This window comes from Bos indicus, chromosome 1 (assembly GCF_029378745.1).
Source record: "Bos indicus isolate NIAB-ARS_2022 breed Sahiwal x Tharparkar chromosome 1, NIAB-ARS_B.indTharparkar_mat_pri_1.0, whole genome shotgun sequence".
Lineage (NCBI taxonomy): Eukaryota > Metazoa > Chordata > Mammalia > Artiodactyla > Bovidae > Bos > Bos indicus.
This window is the reverse complement of record NC_091760.1, coordinates 3,330,171-3,338,955: the sequence shown is the minus strand read 5'-3', so window position 1 is coordinate 3,338,955 and position 8,785 is coordinate 3,330,171.

Genomic DNA, 8,785 nt, shown 5'->3' with positions numbered 1-8,785 from the left:
GGTATTTCCCCTTTGTGCAGGGTAGTGACAGCTGAGAAGTTGGGAAAATAGTTTTCCCACAGTAATGCTAAATCCCCAGTGATAGTTACAGGGCCATACACAGGGGCTGTGCTTACTGATGCTGGCATGGACATATTGATTGGGAAGAAATGCAGAAGTCTAAATTCAAACATCTTTCCCCCCTCTTCTCTCCTGATCTGGGTTCAAGTCTTACCTCCTCTGGCAGTACTATCAGGACTTCACATCGTCATCTTGGAAAGCGTGGAGAGCTCTAAAAGCAGTACCAGCTTGTCCACCAGGGGGCAGTGCGTGCTCCTCAAGAGCACACAGATCAAGGTCTCTTGGACCTTTAAACTGCTTGTTTTCCAGAAAATGGAGAGAACTACCTAAGTCCAACTTCAGGTCTTTTTTCCTCTCTTCTCTACTGTGTTGAAAGTGAGCCATGACCTACTCTTTGTGGGAGACCCGGGTTTGATCTCTGGGTCAGGAAGATTCCCCTGGAGAATGGAATGGCTACCAATCCAGTATTCTTTCTTTTTTTTAGATTTTTTAAAAAACATCCAAACATTTTGTATCAGAGTATAGTCAATTAACAATGTTGTAACAGTTTCATGTGAACAGTGAAGGGACTCAGTCATACCTATACACGTATCCATTCTCTGCCAAGCCCCACTCCCATCCTGCCTGGCACATAACACTGGGTAGAGGTCCATGTCCTATACAGTAGGTTTCTGTTGATGATCCACTCTAAATACAGCAGTGTGTACATGACATTCCCCAAGTCCCCGCTCCATATTTTAGCCTGGAGAATACCATGGACAGAGGAGCCTGGAGGGCTACAGCCCACGGGGTCTCAAAGAGTCAGACATGACTTAGTACCAAATCACAACAACAACAATACCAATTCTATCTCAATAAAACTAGAGAAAAAGAAAATATGATTCTAAGAAAAATCATTCACAGAACAAATGAAAGTGCTTGGAAAGAGCTGAAATGAAAATGTCAAGGACAGTACTCAGAATGTGTAGTGAAAATAAAAAGAAAATATAGCAGAGAAGAGATGAAATTGTAGGAGCACACCAGAATGTCTAACCCAAATTTGGAAAGCAGATGCAGAGACAAAGAGAGAAAATTTCCCAAAGAAATAATTCATGAAAACTCAGATATCAAGACCCTGAATTTCCCAATTATATTCAGCACCACAGATGAACACTGATTCACCAAGACACATCATTGTGCAGTTTCATCACACTGAAATAGAAAATGCTGAGTGTTTCCAGGGAGGAAAAAGAAAACACACTTTCTGCAAAGGGCCAAGAATCAGAATGGCATTGGACTTTGCAACAATAAGATGATAGAAGACAGTGGATAAATGCTTCAGAATCCTGAAGAAAAAATATTTCCAAAGGCAAAATTCTATACCCAGCAAAACTATTAATTAAATGTGAGGGTGTAATAAATATCTTTTCAGATATGCAAAACCTTACTGAAGAAGCTGGGCTTCCCTGGTGGCTCAGTGGTAAAGAGTCTGCCTGCCAATGCTGGAGAAGGAGGTTAAATTCCTGGTCAGGAAGATTCCCCAGAGAAGGAAATGGCAATCTACTCCAGCATTCTTGCCTGGGAAATCTCATGGACAGGGAAGCCTGGTGGGCTACAGTCCATGGGGTCACGAAGAGTTGGACACAACTTAGTGACTGAACAACAACAAATTGAAGGAGCTACTGGAGATATTTTTATTTAAAAAGAAGTAAAATTTTTTAAATTTTAAAAAGAAGATGTGGGGTCTGGGAAACAGGGACTCCTTCACAAAAGAGAGGTAAAGTTACCTCTAATACATAGTAGACAGAGTTGCTTAGTAGACAGAAAGGGTAACCAATCCAGAAGGTTCTTGAAGAAATTTCTTCAAAAAGATGGACTTAGTGTGTGAGCACATTGAAAGGAGGGAAAAGTTGAGGGATAAATTACTAAAACAGACCAAAAATATAAGGCAATGGTTAACTTCAGGCATAAGCATAAGTTGTTGAGGAACACAAAAACATAATACAGTTCCACTATTGACAGCATTTACAGAATTATAATAATGTAAAAGCTTAATATTAGTCTCCAAAATTTCAATGAAACTATAGAGGGAGAATGGAGAAAAGGCACCTGTGTGTGTGTATGTGAGTGTATGTGTATACATGTGCTTTATGTAAAAGAGTAAAGGACATCAGCCCCCTAAAACTGAAAAACCAAGAAATAGCAATACCCTGGTGGCTTAGATGGTGAAGAATCTGCCTGCAATGCAGGATACCTGGGTTCGATTCCTGGGTTGGGAAGATCCTTGGAGAAGGGAATGGCTACCCACTCCAGTATTCTTGCCTGGAGAATTTCATGAACAGAGGAGCCTGGTGGGCTACAGTTCACGGGGTTGTAAAGAGTTGGACATGAGTGAACGACTTAACACTTCAACACATGTTACATAAGATGTAAACATCAAAAGAAACTGTAAATTGAAAATGATTGCCTAGGAGTAGGAATTGGCAGAGAAGAAATGAATCGTTAAACGTATCTACTCAAAATATTTGGGGCCAGAACACATTAGCAGTTTTCTGTAGGTGCTGGGATTATAGTTGTGATTTTTTAAAATGCTTTTTTTTCCCATGTATTCCAAATTCTCTGCAAAGAACCCATATTCCTTTTATTATTTATTTACTCAGTAATTTGACCGATACTGAATGATTCTATAAGCCTGCCTCTATTCTGGGTGCTGGAATACAATGACCAGTGACAAAGCTAGTCCTTCCTTTGGGGAGCTGTGGTGACAGTGAGCCTTGTGGACACAGCAGGTTTTCTGGAGAGCCTGAGTGTGAATGAGCACTCTGGTCCTGGGAGGGCATCACACCCACCTCCCTGCTGCGAGGAGCAGCCCTGGTGAGGCGCTCCTGCATTTAACTCCCTGTGCTGCAGGGTTCCAGCTGTGTGACCTGAGGCAAGTCCCTTAGTCTCTCTGTGCCTTGGTTTCCTCATTTATGAAATAGGTAGAATGATAACCATACCTAGTTTTCAGGGGGATATTTGAGCTCTGCATGTGTGCGTGCTCAGTCGTGTCTGTTTGTGACCCCATGGACTGTAACCCACCAGGCCCCTCTGTCCACGGAATTTTCCAGGCAGGAATACTGGAGTGGGTTGCCACTCCCTTCTCCAGGGATCTTCTTGACCCAGGGATTGAACCTGGGTCTCCTGCATTGCAGGTGGATTCTTTACCCACTAAGCCACAGAACATTTATGAGAAGAATACTTCTGTGGTTCCCCGGGCCATCATTTTAATCTTGGTATACCTTTGTGAGCCTCCTGTTAATGGAAGAATCTAGGCAAAGGATAGTTTGGATCACTTTATAATGATGGTAATGATTTTATGCAGATTAAGATGCTGGAAGTCTGGGATAAGGCAAGACAAAAGGGATAAGATAAGACAGAAGCCAGTGATCTGAAAGAGTAGTCTTCACATTTTGATTTTTCTAAAAAGCTCACCAGTTTATTATTTTTTAAATTTTTTTTTTTTTTCTTTTTACAGCTTGGTTACAGCTCAGAGTTTTATTTGGCAAACAAAGGATAGTATACCCTCGAGGCGTGAGGTCAGGCAGACCCCAAAGGAGACGCCTCAATCTGTCTTGGCTTCCTCTTTTTATATGTTTCGTCTCCTCCACCGCCCTCTCCCTGACCCCGCCCCATTTGAAGTCTGCTCTATGCAAATTGGGCTAGCCAATTTGTTTGTTTCACCTGAGGTCCTCACTCTGGTCCGTGGATTTTCTTTTGTTCCATTTTTTCAGACTTTTCCCTTTCTTTGCCTTTTAGCCACCACCATTCTGGACTCCTGTTTCCTATTCTAACTACCTAACATTCCCCCCTCAGGAGATGGGAGGCCCAGTTCTTTGGGAATAGGGATGTCAAGGTCTCTCTGGCTACATCCTGATGAAGGGGCATTGGGCCTCCCCCTCTTGCTCGTCTCAAGCCTCAGTAAAAGATTTTTTAATGTGACCGATTTTTTAAAGTCCTTATTGAATTTGTTACAGCACTGCTTCTGTTTTATGTCTTGGTTTTCTGGCTGTGAGGTCTGTGGGATCCTAGCTCTCCAACCAGGAACTGAACTCCCACCTCCTGCGCTGGAAGGTGGAGCCTTAACCACCGACTGCTGAGGAAGTCCCTAGAGAGAGCCTTCAAGTTACTTGAACTTCACGTGAAACGTATTGAATCTAACACCAGATGAGTCCCAGCACCTCTCCTGGGCTGGTCCCCTGGAGCAATCTGAGACAGCTCATGGATAGCTATACTCCGGGCAGAAACTTGGGACTTCAGGCTTGGTTTCCTGAGACAAGCTCTTGCATCTTGTCTCTGTTTCTCCTTTCAAAAGTGAATGTCATATGCTGTGTATCCTTCTCTGTCTGATATCACTCATATATGGAATCTAAAAAAATGATACAAATGAACTTATTTACAAAACAGAAGTAGACTGACGGATGTGGAAAACAACCTTCTGGTTATCAAAGTGGAAACTGAAAGTCACTCAGTCGTGTCCGACTCTGCGATGCCATGAATGTAGCCCTCCAGGCTCCTCTGTCCATGGGATTCTCCAGGCAAGAATATTGGAGCGGGTTGCCATGCCCTCCTCCAGGGATCTTCCCAACCCAGGGATGGAACCCATGTCTCCTGCACTGCAGGTGGATTCTTTACTGTTTGAGTCACCAGGGAAGCCCACAAAGTGGGATGTTTGGGGTTCAATTAGGAACTTGGGATTAACAGATACATACAACTGTATGGAAAATAGGTCAACAGCCTGAAAAATAATAGACACACATATATATGCATGACAGAATCACTTTGCTGTGCACTTGAAACACTGTAAATCAACTATGCTTCAATTTTTAAAAAAGAATGTCCCCTCTAAATGCCCACTGACAGATGAATGGGTAAAAAGATGTGGTGCACATATACAATGGAATATTGGTGGCGGTGGTTTAATCACTAAGTCGTGACCGACTCTTGCGACAGCATGGACTGTAGCCTGCCAGGCTCCTCTGTCCATGGGATTTCTGACAAAAACACTGGAGTGGGTTCCCATTTCTCTCTTCAGGGGAATCTTCCAGACCCAGGGGTTGAACCTGTGTCTCCTGCATTGGCAGGTGGATTCTTTACTGCCAAGCCACCTGGGACGCCGGGGAAGCGGGTGAGACCCGGCGGGGAAAACTCTGGACCCCTTTGCAGGCCCACAGAGAGGACTCTGGCTGCATGAAAGCACCTGCCTCCTTCTGAAAAAGGATTAGGTGCGACAAAGTGCTTGAGCCCTCAGCTCTTTTGAAAAGAAACTCAGTCTTAAGTGTTAAGCTCGGATTCTGGGAAACCAGGCCCATGGCCTCCGCAGCTGCTCACAGCTCCCGCGGGTGGATTTGCACTGGCCCTTGGGGTGGGGGTGGGGGCAGACCAGATGTTTTAAGGGGATTAGTGGCTGAAAGAAAAGTCCAGTCTTCCTGTGTGTCACCCACTGTTCAGGGGCAATTTTTCCATCTAGTGCCACCAGAATTGGAGGGAATGGAAAGCAATAGTTTGCAACTCCTGATTGCATCCAATACCCCAAGCACCAAGTGTCCTATCTGATTAACCCTCATGAAGACCACATTACCTCTGTTAACAGCTGAATTGTGTCCCCCAAATTCCTGGGTTGAAATCCTAACCCTCCAGGACCTCAGAATGTGACTGTATTTGGACATAGGGCCTTTAAAGATGTAATTAAGCTAAGATGAGGTCATTAGGGTGGGTCCCTAATCCACTGTGGCTGGTGTCCTTGTAGGGAAGGGAATTAGGACAAGGACGTACGCAGAAGTAAGACGACAGGACACGAGGAACAGGCAGGCGGCTATAAGCCAAGGCGAGAGGCCTCGGAAGAAGCCAGCCCTGCAGACACCTTCATCTTGGACTTCTAGCTTTCAGGACTGTGGGGCAATGAATTTCTGTGGTTTAAGTCATTCAGTCGGACAGATGATTCTAATGCATAGTGTAGTTTGAGAATCAGTTCAGTAGAGAAAGTGCTCACAGGGCACATCTCCTGATGGAGAACGATTTTCATATGTGAAACATCATTTATGTGAAGTCACTTGACAGCCCTGTCCCTCCTCCATGACTGGTATGGTCTGGAGTCTGTGAAGGGACATCAGGAACTCAAGAGGGCCTCTGCTGGCCTTCAGAGCCTCCTGCCAGAGTCAGGTTCATCTCATCACAGGGGCAGAGCCACCACAGGCCTGAGAATGGTTTCCCGGTGAGCGGGAACCCCCAGCTGGCTTGTGTGCTTGAGGGTGACATTGCAGATGACATTCCATTGCCTGCCAGCCCCTTCTCCCCCTGCCTCTGGCCGCCCACCTCTACCTGCACGGGTTCACATCCCTGCTGGAGTCAACCCTAGCTTTTAGCAGGATCTGTGCTGCCCACCTTCCAGGCAGCATATACATCTTCTTCGAAAACTGCTGTCCTCCCTTGGAGAACCTCAGTGGAAGTGCTGCATACCCTGGTCATGACCCTCCCAACGTGCCTCTGAATCATTAACAAAATTACCAGGTGGTAGGCCAAGCTCCGCAGATGGGCCTGGGCACATCTTCTTCCACTCAGAGCTTGCAGTTGGCTAGTTACTTAGGATTTAGAAAATTATCTGTTGCTCAGGCCCTGACTGACTAAACCTCACAGCCTCATGGTAAAGGGGTTCTGCTCCACTGAAGTCCTTTAGATTGGAAAAGACCCTTTGGGTTCTAATTTTAACCCTGAGGGGTATTTTCTCAACAGTAAACGCTGTCCTACCTGTCTTATGGCATTGTAAGTAACTGTATTAGTGGCCCACGCCTTTGTAACAAAACACCCTAAAACTTAACTGCTTCACACAACGACAAACGCTTCTCACCTCGCAGTGCCAGTGGGCCAGGAATTCCGGAGCAGCTTAGCAGGATGGGTCGGGCTCAGAGTTTCTCACCTGATTGCAGCAAGATGTCAGCTGGGGCTGCAGAGTCGTCTGAAGACTAGACTGGGGCTCGAGGACCTGCTTCCAAGGGGGCCCCTCACATGCCTGGCAAATGATGCTGGGGTTTGGTGGAACGTCTCAGTTCCTCCCTTTTGGGCTGCCCACAAGCTACCTGAGTGTCCTCGGAGTGTGGCCGCTGGCTCCGGCCAGAGATGGTGAAGGGAGAAACCTCAAGAACTTTTATGACCTGGCCTCAGATATCACACTGAACTATTCTGGATATACACTGGGGCTTCCCCAATGGCTCAGTGGTAAAGAACCCACTTACCAATGCAGGAGACACAGGTTCGATCCCTGGATCAGGAAGATCCCCTGGAGAAGGAAATGGCACCTGGTCCAGTACTCCTGCCTGGAAAATCCTATGGACAGGGAAGCCTGGTGGGCTACAATCCATGGGGTCGCAAAGAGTTGGACAGACTGAGCGACTGAGCATACACGCACACACGTCAACCTGATTCATCTGGGAGGCCAACACAAGAGTGTGAACACTAAGCGGTGAGAGGCCCTGGCAGCGACCACACCACTGAGATGGGAGATGGGAGAATTTGCCATCAGCCAGTACAGACAGTCAAGTGATGATGGTGTGGCTGCCAAAGGCTGTGCTGGGTGGTGAATGCTTCTGGCCCAGCGGTGAAGAGCCTTACTTCCTCCAGTTGGCAATCAGCATTTGTGACTGTTTGCATCTGGGGAGAATCCAGGAGAGCAGTGGGTCTCTGACAGGAACAGCCAGACAGTGCAGAGAAGGCACAGTTTGTCCATCCTATATCCAGCTACCAGAAAAGAAATCCGTAACCACGTACCTGGCCCTGGCCCTAACTGGGTCAAATGCCCTGGTGTGTGCCATTCCTGCAAAATTTACGCCCATTTGCTCACCAAAAAACCTGCCTCTATGTTTCGCAGAGGGATGGGAAGCAAGGGACATTTTCTGTTAATTTCTACTTCTTTCCTTCTTGAATGTTTATGGAAACAGGCCAATGTCTCACATGTATCCTCATCCCCAGTTCAGTTCAGTTCAGTCACTCAGTCATGTCTGACTCTTTGTGACCCCATGGACTGCAGCATGCCAGGCCTCCCTGTCCATCACCAACTCCTGGAGTTTACCCAAACTCATGTCCATTGAGTCGGTGATGCCATACAATCATCTCATCCTCTGTTGTCCCCTTCTCCTCCTGCCCTCAATCTTTCCCAGCATCAGGATCTTTTCAAATGAGTCAGCTCTTTGCATTGGATGGCCAAAGTATTGGAGTTTCAGCTTCACCATCAGTCCTGCTAATGAACACCCAGGAGTGATACCCTTTAGGATGGAGTGTTTGGATATCCTTGCAGTCTAAGGGACTCTCAAGAGTCTTCTCCAACACCACAGTTCAAAAGCATCAATTCTTCGGCACTCAGCTTTCTTTATAGTCCAATTCTCAAAACCATATGTGACTACTGGAAAAACCATAGCCTTGACTAGACGGACCTTTGTTGGCAAAGTAATGTCTCTGCTTTTTAATATGCTGTCTAGGTTGGTCATCGGAGAAGGCAATGGCACCCTACTCCAGTACTCTTGCCTGGAGAATCCCATAGACAGAGGAGCCTGGTAGGCTGCAGTCCATGGGGTCGCTAAGAGTCGGACACGACTGAGTGACTTCACTTTCACCTTTCACTTTCATTCATTGGAGAAGGAAATGGCAACCCACTCCAGTGTTCTTGCCTGGAGAATCCCAGGGACAGGGGAGCCTGGTGGGCTGCCGTCTATGG